Consider the following 20,807-nt stretch of genomic DNA (forward strand, 5'->3'; position numbering starts at 1 on the left):
AATCTATTAAATGTCTAAGAACTGACAATGGTGGTGAGTTCACTTCTGTTGAATTTGAACAATATTGTAAGGATGAGGGCATTGTTAGACACAAAACCGCTGTTATACTCCTCAGCAAAATGGTGTTGCTGAGTGTATGAATCAGACTCTTATGGAAAGAGCTAGAAGCATGATCTCCAATGCTAACTTGCAAAAGGAGTTGTGGGCAGAAGCAGTATCTACTACTTGTTATTTAGTTAACAGATCACCTTTAGTAGCAATTGATTGTAAAATTCCTAAAGAAGTTTGGACAGGTCAGTCTTGTGACTATTCTCATTTGAGGATATTTGGCTGTGATGCTTATTCTCTTATTCCGAAAAATCAGCGTTCAAAATTAGATCCAAAGTCGAAATGTTATGTCTTTGTTGGGTATGACTATGCAGTGAAAGGATATAGGTTGTGGGATCCTACATTGTGGAAGATAGTCATTAGTAGAGATGTAACATTTGATGAATCCTCTTTGTTAAAATCAAATGTTGAAAGAATTGAACAGGAACAGGTATCGCCGAGTCAACGAGTTCAGTTGGAGGCTAGATCTTTCGGTGACAGTCAAAAGTAAGGAGAGACTTCTGGAGACAAAGGTGTTGAAGACACAAAGGAAGCCATTGAAGCTTCTGAACCAGTGCAAGTTTCTGAACCAGTTCAGCAACCAGTCGCTCTGCGAAGGTCTACAAGGGAAAGGAAAACTCCCAAAAGGTATGAAGATTCTGCTTCATCTGTTGCTTTGGTTACTGAAGATGGGGAACCTTCTTGTTATCAGGAAGCAGTAGATGATACAGATAGCGAGAAATGGAAAATAGCTATGGAAGAAGAAATGGACTCCTTAGCCAAAAACAATACCTGGGATCTTGTAGAGCTTCCTGAAGGGAGAAGTGTTGTTGGATGTAAATGGGTCTTCAAGTTGAAATGGAAAGTTGATGGTAGTGTTGAAAGGTATAAGGCGCGACTAGTAGCAAAAGGGTATTCTCAGGTTGAAGGTATAGACTTTCATGAGATTTTTTCTCCAGTTGTAAAACTTGTTTCTATACGTACTGTGTTGGCACTAACTGCATTGCTTAATCTTGAGTTAGAACAGTTAGATGTTAAAACAACTTTTCTACATGGTGATTTGAACGAAGAGATATATATGGAACAATCAGAAGGTTTTGTACGAGGTCGCAGCAGAAGATTAGTTTGCAAGCTCAGGAAATCATTGTATGGTCTGAGGCAGTCTCCCAGACAATGGTACAAGAAGTTTGATTCCTTCATGGTGAGCCAGAACTTTATAAGAAGTGAGTATGATCATTGTGTGTACTTCAAAAGTTTCAATGGCATATTCATTATCTTAGCTTTGTATGTTGACGATATGCTTATTGCAAGCAAAAGCATGGAAGAGATCAACAGGTTAAAGGCTCAACTCTCTAGGACGTTTGATATGAAAGATCTTGGAGCAGCAAAACATATCTTGGGCATGGAGATACACAGAGACAGGAAAAATGGTAAGCTTTGGTTGTCATAGCAGAAGTATGTGGAGAAGGTAATTGAAAAGTTCTCTATGAATAATGTGAAACCTGTTAATGTTCCTTTAGTTTCCCATTTTAAGCTTTCTTCGGTTTTGAGTCCTAGAGCTGATGAAGAAAAGCAATATATGTCTCATATACCATATGCAAACGCTGTAGGCAACTTAATGTATGCGATGGTATCTACAAGACCTGACATTTCACATGCAGTTGGAGTTGTCAACAAGTTCATGGCAAATCCAGGTAAAGAACATTGGCAAGCAGTGAAATGGGTGCTTCGATATCTAAGAGGCACAAGTGACCATTGCATCGTCTTTAACGGTAGTGAAGGATTAGTCTGCGGATATGTAGATGTTGACTATGCAGGTGATTTGGACAAAAGAAGATCTACTACAGGTTATGTCTTTACTCTTGCAGGTGGAGCAATTAGTTGGATGTCAAAGCTTCAAGAAACAGTTTCATTGTCCACTACCGAAGCCGAATATATTGCTGCTTCAGATGCTAGTAAAGAAGCAATTTGGTTAAAGGGTCTGCTCGATGAAATTGGAAGAACACTGGAGAAAGTGAATGTACTTTGTGACAGTCAAGGTGCTATTCACTTGGCTACAAACCCTTCCTATCACAGCAGAACCAAGCACATTGATGTAAGGTATCATTTTATGAGACATGTGATCGATGGCGTAAAAGTAGCTCTTAAAAAGGTCCATACACAAGAAAATTGTGCAAACATATTCACAAAGCCAATTATAGTAGAGAAGCTGCGGTGGTGTTTAGCTTCTCTTGGCTTGCAGGGAAGATGATGAATGGGAGAATTGTTGTCAAGGTGGAGTTTGTTAGTTTGACAACGAATTAGTAACTTTAGGTAAATGTAAATAGACAGTTGTATACCGAATAATTAGTTATGTAACGATAGTTGGTGATATAAAACTATCGAATGCCCATGAAATAAAATGCTGAGATTCATTTTTAAATTCCAATTCAGTTTCTTATTCAGTTTCGTGTCTTGGCTGTTGAGTTTCTAGATTTCTTCATTATTTCACTTTTACTTCCTACAGTCATTAAGAAGAATGGAGAACTCTGGGGAGGAGACCATAGCAGAGATATAGTTTATCCATATCTGGTCAAACCCAAAGGCCTTGAGGATGCTATTTAAGTATGCTCAACTTAAACTATCATAGGATTTAGAGAGTTTCAACTTAATCATCATCCCCAAGAGTTTTCTTGTCTTTAGCGAGTGCACTATTTCTTATGTAGTTACAAATCCATCTAGGATATGTCTTCCTTCCACAAATCCAGTTTGTTCAGGTGATATGAGGTTGGGGGAAGGGGTTTGAGATGATTTACACTCATAGTGGCTATGATTTTATATATTAAATTGCATAAGGCCATGGGTCAAAACCTTTGCGAATCTTTAGAAATTGAGGATTTTGGAATAAGAGAAATAAGAGTGTCATTTAGGCTAGGGTATACCTTCCAATTTCAGCGCGACTCTTCCACCACCTTTAGTATGTCTTGTCCCATGAAGCCCCAAGCTACCTAGAAGAATTCCACCATGAAACTGTCTTAGCCAAGGGCCTTATTTTCCTGCATTCCTTTAACTACCTCTTCAACCTCCTACATCACGACTTCTCACATCAGGGCTAAATTCTGGTCTCTTGAGATGAGGTGGGGAATATTTCATGTGATCCTTTATATAGCTTCCAGTGGTTCTCGGGTGGTTCAATGATGAGATATTTGAAATGATACACCAACAAATTCTCCATATCCTCATGTTGTACCACTTAATTCTCCCTAACATCTTCTAAAGAGTAGATATGATTATGCTTCCTATGTTGAATCATGGCTTTGTGGAAGAAAGAAGTATTTCATTCTCCTTCCTGTAGCCAATCAACTCTTGATTTATGTTTCCATAATATCTCCTCCATCTTTCTTCTTTCCTCCAACTAGTTAATTAGTTGGCCTTCTTCTTTCACTAGGTTATCTGATCTTCCTGGATGATCTGTTGTTGCACATCCTTCATTTTATTGGTCAGTTGGTTTTTGTCTTTCTTAATATACCCAAACTCTTCATTGTTCCATTTCCTTATCTTATGTTTGAGTTCCTTCAGTTTCATTTGGAAGGTGTGCATGCAATTTCTCCCTTGCTCTTCATTGTTCCTCCACTAGTCTTCAATTCTTTTTAGCAATTTTGGATCCCTTAAGAAAAAGGCCTGAAATCAGAATGGTTGATTCTTGGGCCCTAGCTTCAAGTCTACCTCTAGTCTCATCGGCCAGTGGTCATAGCCCATGCAAGGGAGAATTGAGGCCTCCATGAATATGGCCCTGCTTATTGTTTGATCTCATATAAGATATATGTCTAGTCGTGAAGCGATTTGGTGGCTTCCTCCCCATCTATTGTTCCAAGTATAAACTCCATTATTCGTCTGCAGGTCCACTAGGTGCAACTTCGTTATAAGGTCCCCGAAAGCTTACATATTTGCTTATGTTCCCCTAATACCCCCTTATTTTCCACTAGTGAAGTTATCATGTTGAAGTAACCTCCTACAACCCATAGATCATCTAGGTACAAATTCCTCAGCTTTGTCAAATTCTAGAGGAACACCCCCTTTTCCCCTGGAATGTTAGGCCCATAAACCCCTCTTAGGAGAACCCACTCTCTAGATCTGATATGTTGAAATTTTCTAGAAAGTATCCTCAATATACTAATCCACTCTTAAAAAATAATCTCTCCAGGATTCCAAATGATAAAAAGTCCTCTCGCACTTCCATTGTCATCCTCAATGATTACTTCGCATTAGGGTTTCTAATTTTTGATGAACTCCTTGAGTTTTCTCTCAATAATATTTATTTCTTGTATTATCATAATACTTGGCTTGTATATTTTTAATCTATCCTTAAGATACCTTAGCTTGCCTCTACTGCTGAGGCTCTATACATTCCACGATGTAATGATCATTTCAACAGTTTGTTGAGTTGGTGTAATACCTTTGATAGTGACACCACCCTTCCAAATTTTACCAGCATCTATCCTACCATCTGAATGGACTTGTTTAGAGTTCTCCTTCCTCGCTTATTTCCTCCTTTACCTTAGGGTTCAGGGTCTTGGGCTTCGCTAGCTTGGGAGCTGAAATTTTGTGGTTGATATATGATGGATGTACCTTGCTTAGCTTTGTATTGTTGAAAATTTTCTTTGTATAATTGTTTTTGTTCCTCTAGGATGAATCCTTCATCTAGATGCCTCCATTCCTACAGTAGATGTTCCATCACTTATTCTTCAACATTGAGATCTTCCTTCTGACTATCAATCTCCATATGGACTTGTTCTGCCACTTGCATGGGGGTTTCTTTCCCCTGAGGTTCCTCTTTCGCCTTTCTTGTGGTCTTGTTCCCCCCTGAATGAGACTTTTGTTTATTTTTTGTTTCCATAATATTGTCAGGGATTGCCTCTCCCTCCACTTCCTCTTGCAGGATTTTATAACGGTTGTGGTTGCGTTTCACTTTTCCACTCTGTACTGGGTTAGGGTTCCCCGGATTCATCTTTGAAATTCTTGGAAACCCTTGCCATCTTTTTTTGCCTTCATTTCCCCATCTACCTTGGATGCTTCATGTGCCTCATTCTAGTTTAGCGGGCAGGCTCGGAATAGGTGCCCATATTCATGGCATAGCTGACATCTGAAAGGTATACACTCGTAATCCAGGGGTTGTTTCCATACCTCATCATGGTATTCCAGCTCTATGAAATTACGTAGTGGCTCTGTGATATTCATGTAGATGCAAATCCTGGCATAAGAAGTGTACCTTCCTCGTCTCGTGAAATTTTCAACCTTGACAAAGGTTCCAATAGAGTTGCCAATCCCCTCCAAGATTTCTGGGTCCCAAAAATCCACTAGTAAGGCAAATAGTTGTGCTCACACTGGAGTAGCAAGGATTTTTTCCTGATTTGGGTTTTCACATTCCTCCCAGTGTCTCATAAAAAGTCCCACATTATTGAAAAAATATGGCCCATCCTCAAAGACTCTTTCCTTCTCTTCTAGCTTGGAGAACATCACTATAAAGAAGCCTTTTGCTCCCATTTTAAGGTCGATATGGCCCTTCAGCTTCCATTTGAGTTGGATCCATTTGATCATGTCCTTTTCTATTGGCCAGACTCCAATAAATTTGCAGATGAGGGCTTGGTCCTTCATGTCTTCCTTTATTCCTCCAGCTTGTTATTGGAGATGACGAATCTTAGTTTCTTAGTGGCCTGTGGTAGGCACTGTCCTCTCAAGTCCTCCTGCCACTGAGATCGCAGGATAGGGGGTCGCTTACCATGACCGTAATGGTTTCCTACTGCTGTTCCATGCGAACTCGTTTCCCCTGCAGCTACATTTCTGTAGGAGGGGATCTCTCCCCCTTGTCAGATGACTCATGACCCTGGTAAGAAGATGTGATCATAGTGATGAGATTGCAATGATTTCCTCCGCTAAGAGTTTCTGCAAAGATGTCAAGGTTTTGCAGGTTGAAACCCTAGTCACACTCTGTATTCGCGTCGAACATTGATTATTGATAAGTTGCTCATTATTATTTATAACATTCATTTATAATTCCTTTTTTTTCTTAAGTTAAAGTTGACCCATAAACTTTTTATACATGGTTAATCAAGTAAATGTGTGCATTAGTAAGACATTCTTCATGTTGTAATAATTTTTTTTGTTATGTTTATGAAGCCTTCAGCTATATCAACCACATTAAAAATATTAATGTGGTTGTACTAGTTTTTACAAGTTAATAATATCCACGGTAAAGTGGTGGTGAATATCCATGGTTAAGAATCTTGTCATATTGTTATAAAATATTTTCGTTATGAAATAAGTTATAGTTTTTGGGCATGCGATATTGATAAACCATGGTATTGGCCATGGTATTGTAACAAATCCTATTCACAAGTTAATAACAAAATCAAAATATAACAAATTTACTTTTATTATTTTTATTAATTCAATTTTGATAACATTTTTTTATTTTTTAATTAAGCGCACATTTATAATTGTTTACATACTTACATTACACCTACACATATACTCTATACTTGCTCAATTACATTTGGATGGGTATTATTGTATTGGCCATGGTATTGTAACAAATCCTATTTGCAAGTTAATAACAAAATCAAAATATAAAAAATTTACTTTTATTATTTTTATTAATTTAATTTTGATAGCATTTTTTTTATTTTTTAATTAAGAGCACATTTATAATTGTTTACATACTTACATTACACCTACACATATACTCTATACTTGCTCAATTACATTTGGATGGGTATTATTTTTAATTATATAGATCGATGTTTATTTTTTAATACAATTTATAATAAAATATAAGATTACAATATTATAGTATAAGATAATAGTTATATTTCTATTTACCAAAATATAAGTTATATATATTTCTCATTTATATATATTTCTATTTATAGTATTGGTCTTAGTGGACCAGCACCACCACCACCACCGCCACCATCATCATCATCAATACTTACTATAGTTTATAATATTATGTTATAAATAATATTTCAAAGTAAACACCTATATTGCCTACTTAAATATAATTAAATATTATATTATTTTATCTATTTCTATTTTAATATTACATTTTTTGTCCTAATATAACTCTCCTTTATCTTGACATAAATCAAAATATCACTCTTATTTATATAATATGGTTTATAATATAATATAATAATATTATATTATATTATAAATCATATTTTAAATCAAACATTTATTTATAAAATTAGCTTAATTAACCAATTATTTTTGTAAATAATCTAAATCAATTTTAATATATTAGTTTGTTTTTCGTTACATAAACTTGATATAAAACTAGACATTTTATTACGATATTTTTTCACTAATATATTTTATTTTAACCATAGAATGAATTATATATAAAATTAATTATATTATTTTTACTTGCAATGTGATTCATATTAAATATTAAAAAAATAATATATCTTGCTCGTTCATATTAGATATTAAAAAAAATAACATATCTTCCTTAATATTAGTATTTTTGCTTTTAGTTCTAATTACTTCATTTTCACTTTTTTTTATTTTTTTATTTGACTGCCTAGATTGATTCTCAAGGGAATATGCTTAGCACATGCATAGTCTTAATGTTGTAGTTTGTTACGTTGCATTGAGTTTTCATAAATTTAAAAGAATAGATTTAGGTAAAGTGGCTCCCCGCCCACCAATTTCCCAGGGATCTGAGATTATTCCAATTCTAATAAGCCCCTCCATGATAAGTTCCTCGTTATTATTTATAACATTAATTTATATATAAGCAATTTTTATTTAACAAAATAGTCCATTACTTTTAATAAATTTAAAAATTATATCGAATCATGTCAAGTGGCTCTCTGCCCACCAACTTCTTAGGAATTAGAGATTATTTCAATTCTAATAAGTCCCTACATGATAATTTGCTCATCATTATTTATAATATTCATTTATATATAAGAAAATTTTATTTAACAAAATGGTCTATTTTATGATAAGATGTGTAATTATTTTGTTTTCTGAAGTTAAAGTTGACACGTTACCTTTTTATATATGGTTAATCAGGTTAATGAAGGCATTCTCCATGTTTCAATAGTTTTTTTTTGTTATACTTATGAAGCCTTTGGCTATAACGACAACATTAATATTTTTAATGTGGTTTTACTAGTAGTTACACAAAACAATAATAATAATAATAATAATAATAATAATAATAATAATAATTATTATTATTATTATTATTATTATTACTACTATTTTAAACTATAAATTAATCTTACGGCACCACAATGTTATCAAACTATAACTTAATTATAATAATAAAAATGTTTCAACACAATTAAAATGTAATATTATGAAATTGTATAACTAAATTCATTTTTATATTTGAAAATTACTCTCAAATGACAAAAAAATAAAAGATTTGTTGACTTATGCTTAGTCTTAATGTTTATCATCCGCTTTAGTGTATTAAAGAGTTTGTTAGGTTGCATTGACTTTGAATAAAGTTACAAAAATTAGATTCACCAAGTGGCTCCCCCCAACCAATTTTCTAGTGCTTTGATTTATTCCAATTCTAATAAGTTCCTCCATGATAAGTTCCTTATTATTATTTATAACATTCATTTATATGTAAGAAAATTTTATTTAGAAAAATCATCCATTATTTTTAATAAATTAAAAAAATTTGATTTGTACCATTTGACTCCCCAACCACAAATTTTCTAGGGATTATAGATTATTTCAATTCTAATAAATTCTTCATGACAAATTCTTCTTTATTATTGATAACATTCATTTATTAAAAAAAAATGTTAAAGTTGACCCATAATCTTTTTATACATGGTTAATCAAGTATATGTGTGCATTAGGAAGACATTCTTAGTGTTGTAATATTTTTTTTGGTTATGTTTATGAATCCCTTCAACTATATCAACCACATTAAAAATATTAATGTGGTTGTACTATTTTTTACAATGTAATTATGTTGTAAGGCATTCCCCTATGAGACCCACTCTCCTCTTGTGATACGTGGATCTGGTCTCTATCGTCAGATGGCTTGTTAGACAATTAAAATATCATCAACCTTTGGATCTCACCATTATCCCCCAAACTGTTATTTATTCAATTAACCAAGTCATTTCAAGAATTCTTCATTTTCTCAAGCACATCCAAGGGGTTTCAGGGATGAATAGGTTGCAGGAACAATTTTCGAGCTTGCATGCACTAATTGCTCTTTTCTTCTTCTAAAGAGAACATTCCCCATTCTCCTCTTATTCTTCCAGTTCAGGTTCTATACTGCAATTACCCCATTCGACGAAGCCTCGGAAGCCTCTCCAAGATATCGCTCGCTTCTTTCAGTTTGGGTTTTGTATTGCAGTTACCCCATTCGATGAAGGCTCGGAAGCCTCTCCAAGATATCACTTGCTTCGTCGCATCAGTCACTAATCATATTACTATTCACAGCTTCAAATTTGGTTTTCTCTGCATATTTTCCCTTTTTCTTTATCAATTCTTTCCCCAAAACATATATGAGTGAATTAGATATGTGGTTGCTCTTTGTTCTATTTTACAGATAAGTTCTTCACCCTCTATTGCAAAAGCGAGAGCTAATGTAAGATTGGGGTATGATCTTCTAGTAAGAAGTGCAGTAAAAAGAAAACACTCGTGCATCTGTCAAGCATGGGTGTCATTTCGAGTGAGGAGAGGTACCAAATACATGAAATGGCCATGCTCAAAAAAAGCTTCAGATAGACAATGCAGAAGTGTTGTTGATTTTGTTAGTGTTAAGACCTGGGGATTCAGATATCATAGATGAGAAATCTGAGATAGAGGATTATTTATGCCCTTATTGTATTGAATTTCAAAATAAAAACCCTCTCATTCCCTTCTTGTATTGAATTTCAATGTAAAAACCCCCTCATGTCTTGACTTTTGTAGCATATGGGCATCCCTCTCATCTTTTGTGTCATGCCAGAAAATAGTTAGATGAACTTCGCCATTCTTGTTCGTTGAATGCCAATGGTGAGAAGATTTTTATTGAATTAATTCTATCTTGGGTTTTGCAATTTGAGAGTGTTGTGTCTTCTGTGTAGGGATCGAATCCCCTGTACATGCCAAAGAAGCCTAAAACGCCTTACATGATAGAGCCCAAGGAAGCTTCCACTAGGAAAACCATAGAAGCCTTAGGCAAGAATCCATTGGCTTTTGTAGCTTTAAAGATTGGCTCTAAAATGCTCTATCAGGAAAAGAGGAATGAAATAATTCAAGCCAAATCTAGTAATAAACTAGAGGCAACAGTGGTATAAGAACTGACTTGGATCAAGAAATGCAATGAAGTGATGAAAAGCTAAAACAACAACCAAGTCTGAAGAAGTAGGCAGAGCTGGGTTTGGTATTTTCTATTTTGTGGGATGCTGCAAAGATGAATATTTATCACATTTTTAGTTCTCAATTTTGGATTCATTATAGAGTCCATAATTATGTGGCCAGTGTATATTTTCTCTATACAAGATGTCTACAATGCTCCTAATCCGATTTTGAAGAAGAGATGTTGGGAATTGTTGGAAGTGTTTCAATCCATTTGGAGGAAGAAAAATGGTTGTTGACAGAGATTTCAATGCAACTCTTATACATTCAGAGAAAAACAGAGGCTTAGGATTCAATTCAGCCAACCTAGAGTTTGTGGACTTCATTTCAACTGACCGTCTTTGGCATCCAACTCCTACGAGGGATCGCTTCACTTGGACTAATTGAAAGGTGGAGAGGAATCACAATGCAGAAGGGACTGAGAGATTTCTTGAAAATTCCCAATGGTTTCCAGGTAACTTTTTTTTTTAATCCTAATCCCCAAGAATTCCAAATCTAAACATAGACTGGTATTAGGAAATTTGGGTACATCTAGCTTCCAAATTTTTGCCTTTGATATTTGTAAACATTTAGATATCTCATCCTAACTTCAAAGACAAACTAGAGTAATGGTGGAATAAAAATATTCATTTTGGATAAAATAATGTTTCTCATGGCTCAAAGACTTCAACTTATGAAGGACAAAATGAGTCATTGAAATAGAGAAGCTTCTGGTGGCATTTTTAAGAATAAAGAAGCCATAGGAAAAAATATGGATGAATTGAAAATAGACATCCGGGCTAACGATTTTCAAAAGACCTTCTTAAAGGCTCAACTCTGAGGACCTTGATAAAGTGCATAGATAGGAGAGGATTCTCTCAAAGTATAAATATAGGGTAACCCTAGTTGAAGAAAGGTGACAAGAAGAATCAATTCTTTCATCACAAATAGACTAGTCAATAAAATGAAATGCCTCTTACTCTCAAATGGAAGACTCTTTAAGGATCAGAAGAAAATTAGAAATATTAATTGATTCAGAAGAGGAACAAGAGGAATTGGAATTAGAAGAATTTTAGTTAGCACTTTTCTCAACGAATAAGAACAAAGCTCTTGTTTTGGTTTGCTTCTGCACTTATATTTTCTAGGAATGTTGTGACATCATCAAGGGGGGTCCTGGACAGTGGTGGAAGAATCAAGAATATCTGAGAGATTCCTCTGACAACGCCTTTTATTCCAAGAATCGAAAGATAAAAAATTCTAACTTCCTGGATGGCTTTAAGCAAATTGTTTTGTAATATAGTCTATAAGGTGATCTCAAAGATGGTGCTAAATTCACTGAAAAATATTCTCATTGTCTCATTTAGAAACCTTCTAATGATTAAACTTAAAAGAAAATTTTGGGCTTTTCATAATTATCTTTTTATAAACTGTTTGTGGAATTTCAATAGGTAAATTAAACTTTATTCCAATTTTATGATAATTCTTTTAGTCCCCACATCTTGCAAATAGAATCTGGTAGTTAGATGTTTCTTATTAGCCTGAGTGACCCAGAATCCAAGCGATTCCGAGCTTATAAAATAACAAGCTAAGCTTATAATGTAACACACTTGGTGTGAGATTATTAACCATTCAATATCATGTAAGGGTCATATTCAGTAATCTCCATTTATTATTTTTCTCAACCATCTTGAACAAAGTGGTTTTAAAGAGTATGGATAGACTTACTACTCCTAGAGAGAGTGTTGGTATCCAATCTAAGATGGATGGAATGAGACTTGCCAAGCTAGGCCTGCATTAGATGGAAACACACCAGGTAGGCAAAAGCACACTGGAGCACGACCTGTAGGAAGACATTTGGATTTAGCAAGACCACATTATGTAAGCAAACATATCTAATCAAGACCTATTTAAAAAATATATGGTTTCATAGATGGTGTCCTTACCTATCTAAGTTTAAGCAAGTTGCCTGGGATGAACCTGCACTAGGTGTGCTTGGGTTGGCCTAGCATAGCCAAGAAAATAAGGTTCAAATACTTGGCAGGGGTTAGCATTTTTGTTTACTCTAAGGCGAGGCAAATTCTAGGTATGTGATTTGTTCTAATGAGTAGTTTAGGGTAGGCTCTTTCCTTTCATTCTACAAAATATTAACTTGAAACAAAGTTAGATGAATCTATACAATTTTGTTCCTTGGGATACCAATGGTGAGAAATTTTTTGTTGAGTTCATCAATCACTGTGCACCCAATAAGAAATCTGCTTAGATGGCATAGATAAGAAATATGAGTAGGAGGATTATTTATGCCCTTCTTGTATTGAATTTGAAAATAAAAACCCTCCCATGCCCTTCTTGTATTGAATTTCAAAGTAAAGACCCCCTCATGTCTTGACTTTTGTAGCATATGGGCAACCCTCTCATATTTTTCATCATGCCAGAAAATATTTAGATGAACCTGGCCATTCTCATTCATTGAATTCCAATTGTGAGAATACTTTTATTGAATTCCAATTGTGAGAATACTTTTATTGAATTCATTCTAAAATGGGTTTTGCAATTTGAGAGGGTTATGTGTTTTGTGTAGGGATTGAATCCCCTGTATGTGCCAAAGAAGCCTAAAATGCCTTACATGATAGAGCCCAAGGAAGCTTCCACTAGGAAAACCATAGAAGCCTTGGGAAATAATCCATTGGATTTTGTAGCTTTAAAGATTGGCTTTCTAATTCTCTATCAGTAAAAGAGGAATGAAATAATTCAAGTCAAATATGGCAATAAAGAGGAGGTAGCAGTGACATAAGAACTTACTTGGAGGATTATTTATGCCCTTCTTGTATTGGATTTCAAAATAAAAACCCTCTCATTCCCTTCTTGTATTGAATTTCAAAGTGAAGATCCCCTCATATCTTGACTTTTGTAGCATATGGGCAACCCTCTCATCTTTTGTGTCATGCTAGAAAATATTCAGATGAACCTGGCCATTCTCGTTCATTGAATTTGAGATGATGACCTAATGTGCACCCAATTATAATGTAATGAACGGTCGGCTGACAAAGTTGCTTGACATTAGAGAGCAGTCAGGGTGGGTCACTTCCATCCAACCATTTCGAGGTATGTAGCCCACTAGTCCAATCGCCACTCTGCTCAAAGCCTGGCCATCGCAACGAAGGTCCTAAGGTTGGTAGATGACCATCCTTCTCTATTTGCTAAAGCCAAATCCACATTCCTATTATTGGCCTTATTCCTCCTGCTCCTATTATTTGCATTCATATTCTTACCAAGATTATTTATGCGTACCTTTCTTTGTTAATTTCTTGCTCGAATTAGGCAAACTCTGGTGGTTTATTATAGTTATGTTAGGAAGGCTACAAGGGCCATTAGTATCGTGAGTGTGATTGGCAAGGGTTAATGTATTATAATTTAGTCCCTTTATTGGCGAGGGTTTTGTAACATATCATCAGATCTCTCATCCTTTGAATATTTTCATATTCAGCTAATAATTTGTTTCTCCATCCCAGTGCTACCTTAGATATGGCATGCAGCTCAGATTTCATAGATAAGAAATCCGCTAAAGCATTATTTATGCCTTTTTTGTACTGAATTTCAAAGTAAAAACCTTGTAGTTTACTTTCCTACTTGTTCACTAAAATTCCACTGGGATACTAGATACTTAAAATTTCATCATCTATTAGAATTTTGAAGTGTTATCCCAATAAATGTGGCGTGAATTTTTGCACAACATGCATAAGGGCCCACATTTCCTTATCATAGATGCATAGCAACTTCTCCTTGTTTGTCAATTTCTACTTTGAAAGGCAATAGGCTGCTGAATTTCCATGACCACACTGTTCATGTTAGTGCTCAAAGCACCATATTTCACTTCAAAAGTCTACGAGAAGTCTGGTAGTGAAAATACAGGACTGGGCCTTTTTCATTTGTCAGAAGGTAGCCCCTCTCTGGCCTCCATCCATTTAAATAAATCCTCAAAACCATTGACAAAACTTCCTATATAAAATGTATATTCCATAAAGTTCTCTCAAATGACTCACAGTCACATTCTTGGGAGTTGGCCATTCAAAGAATAAGGAGTGAAATTCAAGAAATAAAGAGTGAAATAGAGCCAGCCCTGGATGATTAAGAAAATTGTTAGGCTTCAGGTTCCTTGATCACAATTTGATAGGAAGAAAAACTAATGGTTTTTCATTCTAAATGTCTTGTGTCTTTTTCCACAATAATGTTGGGATAAATGAATATACCGAGAGAAATAATTATAGACAAACTTAAGTTACTAATGAAGTCTTGTAGTTTCACCTTCTATTACAAGTATTTGACAGATGCCTTCTTGAGTGTTACAGTTTTCATAGATAAGAAGGTAGCCCCTCTACCCCCTCTGTCAATTTAAATCAATCCTTATTGGTAGGATCAATGAGGGTGTGTCATGATGCTTCCAAAACCCTTGACAAAACTTCCTATATAAATTGGATATTCTATCAAGTTCCCTGAACTGAATCACATTCTTGGGAGTTGGCTAGTCAAGGAATAAAGAGTGAAATTCAAGAAATAAAGAGTGAAACGGAGCCAGCCTAGGATGATCGAGAAAATAGTCAGGGTTTAGGCTCCTTGATCACAGTTTGATTCTAAATATCTTGTGTCCTTTGCCACAATAATGTTGGGATAAATGGAAATACATTGAAAGAATCAATTTTAGACAAACTTCAGTTACTGATGAAGTCATTGAGTTTCACCTTCTGTTACAAGTATTTGACAAATACCTGTTTGAGTGTTACAGTTTGGCATGTAGAATAAGCTTTTCTTTTGTCATAGTAATTCCTGGGATTGCCTTCATTTATCTATTCAGTTCGACAAACTTTTTGAAGAATTAATTACAAAATTTGTAATGTGATGATTGCGAATAGAACATGCAACCTTGTGATTTTCAGTCTGATGCTCTCCAGAGTCCAAACTGAGCTATCACACTACTAGATAGACAAAGGGGCTTTTAGTAGGCACTATATGATACATGTCCAATAATTATTTTCCTATTCTTTCTCTCTCATCCTTTACTTAGGATACCTATATGGGGGATATTCCACTGTTCCAGGGACCCAAAATTATATTTCTACTGTTCATCAAGGTGAATTACACATGTCCTTTGATGCAAATTCTCTATATTCATCGGGTAAAAATCAGCAATGAATATATCTTTGAATTTTGTGTTTCTTTTCATGAAAGAATTACCATCATACTTAAATAAGCTACTCTGTACATTCATAGTTTGATCAAATAAAAATAGGTCAATTGTTGTACCATATTTAAAACATACTGAATTGTACAATGTGTTTGGTTCGCAAATCCATCCATGATACCCATTTGTTGTTTGCATGGATTCAGTTGTTAACCTTGACCTTTGAATATAGATACAGAGGTGCGTCAATCTTGAATGGGCTGATAATTAGGGTGTTAGGCATGGCATCCTCAATTGATTCATTTCAGTTCTCATTAAAGAGAGGAGTTCCTGGATGAAAACATTAGTTAGCAAATTATATACCATGAACATAATTTTACTTATAAGATGTGCAGGATCTCGGGTAAATCCTATTTCTGTTATTGAGAATTCTCTCATCAAGTATAATCTTGCTATTTTATGTAACATTTGCATCTATGTTGCAATGATTTTCAAGATGATTAAAGGGCAGGTACAAGGGACTCATCCCCTGGACGGCTAGAGCGTACCCAAATTTTTCAAGGGACGGTGGATTGGGGACAGCAACTCCTCTCATGTGAGAATTGAAGGTCTAATGGTCTAGCAGACATTTTCCCATTAATTTAGTTTAATTAATTTTCATAGGGGCTTGCCCAAGTATCAATGGATGAATTTGAATGAAGTAAGATAGGATGGATCTTGAATACCTTGATACATCGTTATTTAAAATTAACTCAGGACAGACCCAATTCACTATGTCTTGCAGCTTACCATAATTGACTGGTAGTAGGTGAGGAATGGCATTTTTTTATCATTGCCTTCCTAAAATCTAGATTTTTATACTAGATATGTGCAATTCATATATATATATATATATATATATATATATATATATATAAAGAGGTTGCCTGAAAATGTATACCCATTGCCATTGCTATGGGTCCTTTTTGAGTTTTGTAGCATATCAACAGCTCTCTCATCCTTTGTTGTGGGTTCTTTTTGAGTTTTATAGCATATCAATAGCTCTCTCATCCTTTGAATATTTGCATATTCAGCTAATAAATTTTTTCTCCATGCCAGTGCTACCATATATATGGCATGCAACTCATATTGCATAGATAAGAAATCTACTGAAGCATTATTTATGCCTTTCTTGTATTGAATTTCAAAGTAAAAACCTTGTAGTTTACTTTCCTACTTGTTCACTAAAATTCCACTGGGATACTGAATACTTCAAAGTTTCATGATGTGTTCAAATTTTGAAGTGTTGTCCCAATAAATATGGATTGAATTTTTTCACAACATGCATAAGGGCCAACATTTCCTTGTCATAGATTCCTAACAACTTCTCCTTGTCTGTTAGTTTCTCCTTTGAAAGGCAGTAGGTTGTTGAATTTCCATGACTACATTGTTCATGTCAGTGCTCAAAGCGTCATATTTCACTTCAAAAGTCTGCGAGAAGTCTGGTAGTGCAAATACAGGGCTGGAACTTTTTCATTTGTCAAAAGGTAGCCCCTTTGTGGCCTCCATCCATTTAAATCAATCCTCAAAAACCTTAACAAAACTTCCTATATAAAATGTATATTCTATCAAGTTCTCTCAAATGAATGACAGTCACATTCTTGGGAGTTGGTTAGTCAAAGAATAAGGTGTGAAATTCAAGAAATAAACAGTGAAATAGAGCCAGCCCTGGATGATTAAGAAAATTGTTAGGCTTCAGGTTCCTTGATCACAATATGATAGGAGGAAAAACTAACGGTTTTTCATTCTAAAAGTCTTGTGTCTTTTTCCACAATAATGTTGGGATAAATGAATATACTAAGAAAAATAATTATAGACAAACCTAAGTTACTAATGAAGTCTTGTAGCTCCACCTTTGGTTACAAGTATTTGACAGATGCCTTCTTGAGTGTTAGAGTTTTCATAGATAAGAAGGTAGCCCCTCTACCCCCTTTGTCCATTTAAATCGATCCTTATTGGTAGGATCAGTGAGGGTGTGTCATGATGCTTCCAAAACCCTTGACGAAACTTCCTATATAAATTGGATATTCTATCAAGTTCTCTGAACTGAGTCACATTCTTGGGAGTTGGCTAGTCAAGGAATAAAGAGTGAAATTTAAGAAATAAAGAGTGAAATGGAGCCAGCCCAGGATGATCGAGAAAATAGTCAGGGTTTAGGCTCCTTGATCACAATTTGATTCTAAATATCTTGTGTCCTTTGACACAATAATGCTGGGATAAATGGAAATACATTGAAAGAATCAATTGTAGACAAACTTAAGTTACTAATGAAGTCATTGAGTTTCACCTTCTATTACAAGTATTTGACAAATGCCTGTTTGAGTGCTACAGTTTGGCATATAGAATAAGATTTTCTTTTGTCATAGTAATTCGTGGGATTGCCTTCATTTATCTATTCAGTTCAACAAACATTTTTAAGAATGAATTACAAAATCTGAAATGTGGTGATTGTGAATAAAACATGCAACCTTCTGATTTTTAGTCTGATTCTCTCCAAAGTCCAAACTAAGATATCACATTACTAGATAGATAAAGGGGCTTTTAGTAGGCACTATATGATACACGTCCAATAATTATTTTCCTTTTCTCTCTCTCTCATCCTCTACTTAGGATACATGTATGGGGGATATTCCACTGTTCTAGGGACCCAAAATTATATTTCTATTGTTCATCGAGGTGAATTTCACATGTCCTTTGATGCAAATTCTCTATATTCATCGGGTAAAAATAAAAAAGGAATATATCTTTGAATGTTTTGTTGCTTTTCATGAAAACAATATGATCGCAAAATAAGCTCCTCTGGACATTGATAGTATAAGATAAGTGTTATATTTCTATTTACCAAAATATAAGTTATATATATTTCTCATTTATATATATTTCTATTTACAGTGTTGGTCTTAGTGGTCACCACCACCACCACCATCATCAATATTTACTATAGTTTATAATATTATATTATAAATAATATTTCAAAATAAACACCTATATTACTTACTTAAATATAATTAAATATTATATTGTTTTATCTAATTCTATTTTAATATTACTATTTTTTTTCCTAATATAACTCTCTTTTATCTTAACATAAATGAAAATATCACTCTCATTTATATAATATGATTTATAATATGATATAATAATATGATATTATATTTTGAATCAAACATTTATTTATATAATTAACTTAATCAACTAATTATTTTTAGAAATAACTTAAATCAATTTTAATATATTAATTTGTTTTTCATTACATAAACTTGATATATAACTAGACATTAAAATATTTTATTTATAACTTAAATTATATATAAAATTAATTATATTATTTTTTACTTGCAATGTGATTCATATTAAATATTAAAAAAATAATATATCTTGCAATATGATTCATATTCTATATTAGAAAAATAATATATCTTACAATATAGTTCATATTAAATATTAAAGAAATAACATACCTTGCAGTATGATTCATACTAAATATTAAAGAATAGCATATCTTCCTTACAATTAGTATTTTTTCTTTTAGTTTCCATTACTTTATATTTTTTATAATATGATATTTAATTCCTTTCAGTTTTATCTCTATTTATACTCGCCCTGCATTAATTATTTCCACCACCTCATTTTACTTGCAATGCGATTCATATTAAATATTAAAAAATAATATATCTTGCAATATGATTCATATTCTATATTAAAAAAATAATATATCTTGCAATATAGTTCATATTAAATATTAAAAAAATAACATATCTTGCAGTATGATTCATACTAAATATTAAAAAATAGCATAGCTTCCTTAGGATTAGTATTTTTTCTTTTAATTTCAATTACTTTACTTTTTTATAATATGATATTTAATTCCTTTCAGTTTTATCTCTATTTATACTCGCCCTGCATTAATTATTTCCACCACGTCATCTCATTAGTGTTTTTTTTTTTTTTTTGAAATCTTACCATTTTGGGCAGATATCATTTTAACGATTGCGAATGGAGTTGTTGCCAGTGGTATATAATTGTGTGCGTCAGATGCTGCCAAGATGCTAGTTACAAGTTGCACCTCTGGATTTTAGATTAAGCCAGACTCAGTTACTATTTCTGTTTGATACTATTTATGTTGGATAGGTAGCTAATAAGATATGTAATAGGGCTGGCTTAATTATGACTGATTTTTTAATGTTTTTTTGGTGCCGTTATAATAGGTTATGGCTAATTTGATTATTATTGTTTATAATAAGTCTAACGTTATGGTTAATTTGATTACTATTGTTTATAATAAGTTTTGACATTTTGATGATGGGTTTATTAATTCTTTCAATGTTTATCACTGTTATTTTAATGATGGGTTTATTAATTGATTAAATGTTTATTTGTGTGTTTTCTAAAGAATTTTGGGATGGGGCGTTTTTATGTGGAAGAGTGGAGAGGGGCATAATCCCACCACTCCAACATGTATTAATGGACAATACATGGCATTACGTGCTACCAATATTATTTATCACTAGTCACATTTACTATGAGAAAGTACTTTAATGATGGGTTTATTAATTGTTTGAATGTTTATTTGTTTGTTTTCTAAAGAACTTTGAGATGGGGTGTTTTCATGTGGAATAGTGGAGAGGGGCATAATCCCACCATTCCAACATGCATTAATGGACGATACATGGCATTACATGCCACCAATATTATTTATCACCAAACACACTTACTATGAGAAAGTACTGGGCATCGAACCCAACAATTTCATTTCAAGGCACTGAGTTAGATGCTTGTTTCATGTGTTGGTCAGCCTCATCCATGGCTCATAATATCGAGGATCCATGGTCATGTAATGCCCTTATTGTACAAGTAATGACACAATGTCACCTCACATTGTGAATAGGAGAAATTTGATTTCATGGTCTTAGTTGACAAGAGAGAGGTGACCTCCTGGAAATCAATACCACTTGATCAAATGCATTATCCTTCTTTATGGTGCAAAAATTCTCCAACAACGACTATGAGTAGGTACTTTTTCCCATGGTCTATTTAGTCTAGTTTCTTAGTTGTTTTTTTTTCGCTCACATATTGTTTGGTTGAGCATGGAAGCTCTAAGTTAGTTGATTTTTCTTTGGTTCTCCTCCTAAAAAGGTTTTATCTATCTTTGTATTTTATTATT

This window comes from Pinus tabuliformis, chromosome 4_1 (genome assembly GCF_031772625.1).
Source record: "Pinus tabuliformis cultivar Carrire ecotype Pingquan chromosome 4_1, CPIR1, whole genome shotgun sequence".
Lineage (NCBI taxonomy): Eukaryota > Viridiplantae > Streptophyta > Pinopsida > Pinales > Pinaceae > Pinus > Pinus tabuliformis.